The 8,354-nt window shown below is 37.8% G+C and overlaps 1 pseudogene; it reads left to right on the forward strand.

Moving 5' to 3' along the window:
* Positions 1–4,557: 4,557 nt before the first annotated feature.
* Positions 4,558–7,117, forward strand: LOC143627159 (uncharacterized; annotated as a pseudogene).
* The last annotated feature ends 1,237 nt before the right edge of the window (positions 7,118–8,354 follow it).

The raw sequence follows: 8,354 nt of genomic DNA on the forward strand, positions 1-8,354 counted from the left end.
AAATAATAAACCGGGCCTACACCGAAAAGGCCTACGAAACCCAACATTGTATAATCGTTTATCCCAACCTTATGTGATCATTTATTGGACTTTTCATTTCTATTTATCGAGTTTCATCTCATCAGTTTTATTTAGTACCTCGATTTATAGACTTTGGTAATTATCATGATGACTTCTGACTTCGGATCTTATTTCATATTGTTTACCCTTAATTTTTATTATTATTATTTATATGATCGTCCTTACTTAATTTAAGCCGAATTGTTATTTTCGCCTTGGTTTATATTCTAAGACTTAAACTGTTTCATTTATGTATCCCGTCTTCCTACCTATTAAACAGTCAATCCCGAAAATTTTCAACCGCTAGTACTGTTTTATCAATAGTGGTAAAATTCAATAAATTTATTTACACATTTATTAATCCAATATTTCAAAATAAATATGTCCTTTAAACCACATAATGGGACGAACCATGTGGACCATACGACGATTGAAATAATTATGGGTGCACACTTAATTATCGAAATCCCCTTATGGAATCCATAGTAAGTACACTTATGTGCGATAATTCAGGTCCGAGGATGATGGCAGAAAGACGGTAGAAATGCGAGTTATGATAAGGGTATGGTGGATACGCCGCTGGTACTTCCTATATATAAGTGTCTTTATTATGTTCTCATTTGTGGCGTTTTTCGAGTCATGCAAGGATTTGACGTTATTATTTTGCTAAAAAAAATTTCATGCAATTGTTTAATCAAGAGCGACGTTCGTTAGTAATTACTTTTTTCTTTAAGTTTATTTTAATTTTGGCACGAAATTTTCAAAAAAATTGGTGATACTGTGACATTCGTCAAATTCGGGCCTCGATTTGTTTTCGTGTTGTAAACTTTTATTTTGTAAAACCGACACAACATTTTTAGAACTTTATTTAAATTATTATACAATAATATTTTAGAGCTCGATCATAAATAAAACGATGTTTGTCACATTTTAGGGTCGTTAAGAAAAACATAGCGGGTTCAAACTAATTTCCGTAAAGTCGTTACAAGTTATAAGAACCTTTAAACTCGTATTTAAGCTTGATTGAAACTTGAGGGACCATTTCTGAAAATATGTTATGCATATATAAACAAAACAAAACCCTAAACCTAACACAAACAACACCACAGCTTCCCTCATTCTCTTTCATTTTCCAGCGCTGAATTCCGGCGGCCGGTGCATCTCCGGCGACCACCTACGCACGCCACCACCATCTCCATCTTCTTCCTCTTGTTTTCCGGTGAACACCTTCGACACCACCACTGAACACCACCCCACCTACCCTCCCTCGCGTTTCCGGCAGCCCTTCCCCTTCCCCTCCGGATCGTATTTCTGGCGACCGGAAAGCCGGCCGCCGTGGTCCCGTGCTCTCCTTCTCCTGCCGTGTTCGCCCTTTCTCGCCGTCACTCTTTCTCTCTCTCTCCCGCCGCTCTCTCTCTTTCTCACCGGCCCTCTCTCTACTCTCTCTGTCTCCCTCTCTCTTCTCTCTTCTATCCCTTCATTTCCGGCGCACCTCAGGTGGCCGGAATCGGCCTCGGGGACTGCTGTTTCTTCGTGTCCAACGGGTTCGGCTCGGTTCCTTCTCGGTGTAGAACCACGAGCATAAACTCAAATAATAGGTACATTTATTTTGGGTGTTGGTGTTATTAAATTTTAATATATCGATTATAAGATTTGAACTTGTTAATAATCAGTTTTATCTTTCGGTCATATTCTTTGAAACGAGTTGGATGAGTATTGGATTGTTTTGATTTGGGGAAAAGATGAACACCCGAGAAATGGATATGTTATTTTTATGGATTTAAATTTACAATTGTAATCTTGGTTTCGTTTTGGGTGGTACGTTAGTTAATAAACTAGAGGTCTCGGGTTCGAGTCTCATCCTAGATCGGTTTTGGTGTTATTTTTATACTTAACAAATTTCGGTTATTATTAGTACTAATATTATTACATAAAAATTGTTATTGGTATTATTATGTTAAACTTACTAATATATGTATTTATTATTAATATTATTATTATCATTATTATAAATATTAAAGTGGTTATTAATATTATTAAAAGTCATATTATTATTATCTATTAAAAATCATATTTTATCATTAATTACTAGCAATAATGTTAATATAGTTATTTTTGTGAACTCGTTTAGAAATCGAACCAACATCGAGTACGGTATCATTAATTACTATAAATATTACTTATTATTATTACTATTTTTATCAACAACACTTTAAAATCTAATACCAATATTTTATTCTATAACTATTAATATTAGTACTATTAATAATAATTATTGTTATAATTATTATACTATATTAGTATTATTAGAAATAGTTATTGTTATTATTATTATTATCTTATATATCTATATATATAAGTATATATATATAACATATCTTTTTAGAATTATTATTATCATTATTATCTTATCATTAATAATATTATTATAAACTTTATTATCTATTCATTTTTTATAAAACCGAACTCTTAAATTAAACTCGTCTTGTTTCTATTTTTGATATTGGTTTAGTTACTTAAAAGCCCAATAAAATAATAATATTTTATTTTAAATTATCAATTAAGTACGAGTCCATAATCATTAACAAATTAACTAGTATTCCGATTTACAACTGAACCTCATCGTTCGTTGTTTCCAATATAGTTTCATCATGGTTTCAAGTTCATTAATATATTACCTTATTTATTTTTAGCTAAAGTGTTTATCGTTTCAAGTCGGATTCGTTCGTTTTTTTCACAAGCTTTCTATATGTCCATCATTAATTAGTTCTCAATTCATCAATCGAGGTGAGTACTTTCATACCCCTTTTTTCTTCTTCCGTTTTGGGGTGACATTTTATACTTATCAAACTAAATGCTTTATTCACTTGAATTTTAAACCCACAAACGTGATTGTATACATTACTTAAATACTTGCTTGATTTGGTGTTCTATGCTATATGTCTATGTGTTTATCGCTTTCGGTTGGTTGAATCTATAAATCCTAGACTACTTGGCATCCCCTTGTAGCAAGGTATCGTTAACGTAATGCAATTAACGATATTCTATTAAATCCTAGACTACTTGGCAACCCCTTGTATCTAGGTGGTGCTAACGTAATTCTATTAGCGATTGTCAATTTATCCAAGTTGTTGCTTTTACTTATTGTTATGTATACAAGTTTTGTGGCTTTTTATTACTATATACTTGTTTCAGTCAAAAATTAACAAGGTAATTTTGTGATCAAATTTGTATGTGAGGTAGAGTGCTTGATCAAGAACAAAGTGAACACAATGATTTGATTACGAGGGAAAAAGCCCTTGATTATGATAATCTCCGGCACAAAAAACCCCCGGACGGTGAAAACTATCACCGTCACTTTTATTAATAATAAAAAGAGGATTACAAGTGGTGGAGCTGATATAATATCAAGTGCTTAAGTGTTTACAGTGATTGCTAGTAGCTAAGTCGTGAAAGTGTGTTCAAAATGATTCTATCAACTCGTTTAAATAAGAAAAAGTTACAACAGAAATCCTGGGAAATCCGCCCTTGTCTTCAATAAAACGTTTCATGCTTTAATCATGTGGTTTAATGGCTTTAAATGCGAAGTTATATGTTGGACCTGGTCTCTTAATCGTTACACCTCACGTCTTTGACTGATTCTTTAGGGAGTCACTCATCAAACGTAGTCCCATCTGCAAGATATCCTCAAATATTCGGGGATAATACAACAGTTAGTAATTATCAGGGATACCGAATACTGAAATCATGTCAGTAAATCCGGGATCCTTATACATAGAAATGATTTCTGACAATAATAGAGTTCTCCCACGTGCTAATATTAATTATAAGTGCGAGATTTCAGCATAATAGTCAATATTTGACCATTAACCATTACTTGGCCCTTAATCCTAGCGGTTATAACTCATTCCACACGTTTTATGTAACCACCAACCGTGTATTTCGCATGGAGTAAATCAACAATTAATATCTGCAATTATAAATCAACACCAAGAGAGAAATATCTATTTATTAGCATTAATACTCAGGATACTAAACTTATCTGAGAATCCTGAACATATTCGGGATCCCGAGCATATTTAGGATCCTGAGCTGATCCAGGATCCTTACCTGACCACATATTCGACTATAAAATTTGGGCCCTAACAATACTTATATGCTCAAACTTATGAATTGCTCACCAACCTTTGTGCTGACAAACTTTATTTTATGAAATGTTACAGGTTTGACTTTTGTTGACTCGAGGACTTGACGAAAACGTTACCAAGATTATTAGGATATTAGTAAAACGAACAATATAATTGCTACTTGTATTCAACTTGTTTGTGTGGACGAGATGTGTTGTTTATTGATTAGTTGAAATAAAATGAGTTGAATAAATATTATCACTTTAAATAGTGTCTTGTGTATTTGTCCAATCACGTTGCACCCCGGCATGTTCCGTCGCCTTTGGTCGGGGTGTGACAGTTGGTATCAAAGCCGAATTCCTGGCTCAAAATGCCTCCAAGGAAAAGCAGACCAATCGATGAAGTTTATGAACAAGAGTTGGAACAACGATTTATGGCATGGGTGGAGCAACGATTGGATCAAGTGGTCGATGAACTCACTGATCGAATGGCTGACTTGATGAATCGTAGAAGGCCGGCCCCGGAAAACAGGGAGTTTGATAATCCGTTTTTTGGTAATGGTGGTTCGTCTTCCGAAGAAGGTTACGAGAGGGGACCAAGACAAGAACGTGGAGATGGAAACCGGCGTTGGGATGCTAGGATCCGTACTGATATCCCAGAGTTTGATGGGACTAGTTTGGATCCGGAAGGGTTCATCGATTGGTTGGTTATAGTAGAAGAGGTGCTTGAGTTCCGAGAGGTCCCTGAAAATAAGCGGGTCTCTTTGATCGCTACCAGGCTACGTGGGAAGGCGTCAGCATGGTGGCAACAGTTGAAGATGACACGAAATAGACTCGGGAAGTCACAGATCGTGACATGGGCCAAGATGAAAAAGTGTTTGTGGGATACTTTTTTACCTCACAACTTTCAACGGTTGATGTATCAACGTTTGCAGAATCTGAAACAGGGATCTAGATCGGTTGATGAATATGCGACCGAGTTTTATCATTTGGTTGCTCGTAATGATATTCAAGAAACCGATGAACAACTCGTTGCTCGGTATATTGGGGGTTTAAGGTTTCAGATCATAGACTCTGTAAATCTTTTTGATCCGTTAAAGGTCGCCGAGGCGTACCAACGCGCGTTGGCTTTTGAAAAACAAAACCAATACGCTCGGTATATTGGGGGTTTAAGGTTTCAGATCATTGGCAAGTTGACTGTAAACAGGCGGGTAAGAGGCATTTGTTTGTTGAATCTGATGATGAACAATATGAAGAATATGAAAAGGCCCCAGAGTATGATGAAGAACCCGAGTATGAGGGGGAGTTTGTGACCGGTGATGTGGGGGTGAAATTGGTGGTTAGGCGTTCTTGCTATACACCAAAGGCTGATGGAGACGAATGGCTTAAGCATAACATCTTCCACTCCACATGTACCATTCTGGGGAAGGTTTGCACGTTTGTTATCAATTCTGGAAGTTGTGACAAACTGATTTCTTAAGAGGCAGTCCAAAAGTTGGCCTTGAAGACGGAGAGTCACCACAAGCCTTATAAGCTTCAATGGCTTAAAAGGGGGGGGGGGGGGGAGGTAACGGTCTCAAAAAAGGCCCTTGTTTCTTTTTCTATTGGGACACATTTAAAGATGATGTTGTGTATGATGTGGTTCCTATGGATGCGTGTCACTTGTTGTTGGGTAGACCTTGGGAGTATGATCGAACTATAGAACATGATGGACGGTCAAATTCTTATAGCTTCTTGTTTGGTGGGGTAAAGATAAAGCTTGTTCCTAGCAAGCCCAAGCAGCTAGCCACAAAGCAATCGGGTAACATGTTGACCATTAGTCAGTTTGAAGATGAGTTGGTGGAGGCAGACAATGTGTTTGTTTTGATAGGGAAACCGGTGCCCGAGGAAGTTGAGATTCCTGAAGCTATGATTCCTTTACTTGAGGAATTTTCTGATGTTTTCCCTGATGAATTGCCTGATGGGCTGCCACCTTTGCGTGACATCCAACATCATATTGATTTGGAGCCTGGTTCACAATTGCCCAATAGGCCACAATACAGGATGAGCCCAAGAGAGCATGAAGAGTTGCGTAGACAGGTTGAGGAGTTGATTTCTAAGGGTCATGTTCGTGAAAGTATGAGCCCTTGTGCTGTTCCTGCTTTGTTAACTCCAAAGAAGGATGGCACCTGGCGGATGTGTGTTGATAATCGAGCCATCAACAAGATTACTGTGAGGTACAGGTTTCCTATTCCTCGACTTGATGATTTGCTTGACCAGATTAGTGGTGCTACTGTTTTCACAAAGTTGGATTTAAAGAGTGGTTATTACCAGATTCGTCTCAGACCTGGGGATGAATGGAAAACGGCCTTCAAACTCGTGAAGGGTTGTACGAGTGGTTGGTAATGCCTTTTGGTTTATCAAACGCGCCTAGTGCTTTTATGCGTGTGATGAATCAGTTGCTCAGGCCTTTTATTGGGAAGTTTGTGGTGGTATATTTTGATGATATTCTTATTTATAGTGCTTCTTTCAGTGAGCACATCGTGCATGTCAAGAAGGTTTTGGCCTTACTTCGCAGAGACAGTTTCTAAGCAACAACAAAGAGATGTGTGTTCATGACCCCTAAAGTTTATTTCTTAGGGTATGTTATTTCAGGTGATGGGATACAGGTGGATGAGTCTAAAGTTGCAGCTGTTCAAAACTGGCCAACTCCTACCACCATTACTGAATTCCCCAGCTTTCATGGACTTGCTTCTTTTTATAGGCGGTTCATTCCACACTTCAGTTCCATTATGGCCCCTATGACAGATTGCATGAAAGGAAAGACGTTTGTATGGATAGAGGGAGCAGAGTTAGCTTTTCAGGTTATCAAGGAAAAGCTCACTACCGCACCAATTCTGGTATTGCCTAACTTTTCACAAGTTTTTGAACTTCATACTGATGCCTCGAAGGTTGGGATTGTGTAGGTTCCCAGCTGGATCTACACGGAAGTATCTCGTTCTACGTAGGTGCGGAATCCCTACGTAAGACGATACGAGCGTTAGATGCGATATACGTTAAAACCAAGCACAAATACACGTTACAATACTCAAAAGACACGTTGTATTGCAACCCTTCAACACGTGATGTTCAATCACAATTACACGTACTGGAATCCCCTTTTCAATACAAGCCGTAACATAGGTATATAAGGACTTCGACAACTTCGCCTAATAGTCTAGGCGAAGTTGTCAATAACTTCGCTTGTCCACAAGTTAGCTTATATTAAGCGAACTTGTGAGACAACCTATACAAACCAAAACAAAACAAACTAACACGATTACAGACACTAGATACTGAACTACTGACATAATGCACCAACAGACTCCCCCTTGGCAGTAGCTTCATATCTCTATCTTCAATCACTTGCCTTGTAATCTCAAAAATCTCGAGTCACTCGTCTCAAGCATGAACGCCTTCTCTGACACAAACGGAAACTACTCTCTGATATTTCTTGGCTTCATCTTTCCAAGCAGGAATATAGAATATCTTTTTCTCGTCTAGTACCTGCAAGTCAGCTTGAGACAAATTTACCAAGTGCATAGGATCATACACTCTCAGCACCTCTTGTTCATCTTCATCCTCCATGACCGCTTCAGCTGTTTGACTATCGACATACCACCATTAAGATTCTTTATGACATCCTTGGGCATTTGTTTCATCGGCACTTCTTTTAAACACCGGATAGGCTTATACTTCATTACCATCCAAGGTTTGCCATCAGCTCTCCTTCCTCTGTCTTTATCTTCAACAAGCTTCCCTTTCTGCGGCTTTAACAACTCGAACCTTTTCTCTTTTATACTTTCTTTCCACACGATCTTCCCAATAATCCTAGCCATATTATCATCACTCCTGTTTATCAACCCCAACTTGGCCAAATCCTTCACCTCACACTCAGGAAAGGTATTCAACGATCTCAACAACCTCTTGAAGTACTGAATCCCATCGTAACGTTTAATCACAAATAGCCTCAACTGCTCATCATATAACCAGCATATAATCCCCTTCTTCGATTCAGCATACCCTTTGATATTATAACTCTTTTTAAACATGGTTGGAACCGCTGGCTTCTTTGTCTTCACAAACCATTGAGCGTAGCCTTCTTTCCATCTAGGTTGCTCTTCCCATTCAGATTCATCACTTCCCATAT

This window comes from Bidens hawaiensis, unplaced genomic scaffold, assembly GCF_021521415.1.
Source record: "Bidens hawaiensis isolate Kalapana, Puna unplaced genomic scaffold, B.hawaiensis_p1.1 tig00004599_1, whole genome shotgun sequence".
Lineage (NCBI taxonomy): Eukaryota > Viridiplantae > Streptophyta > Magnoliopsida > Asterales > Asteraceae > Bidens > Bidens hawaiensis.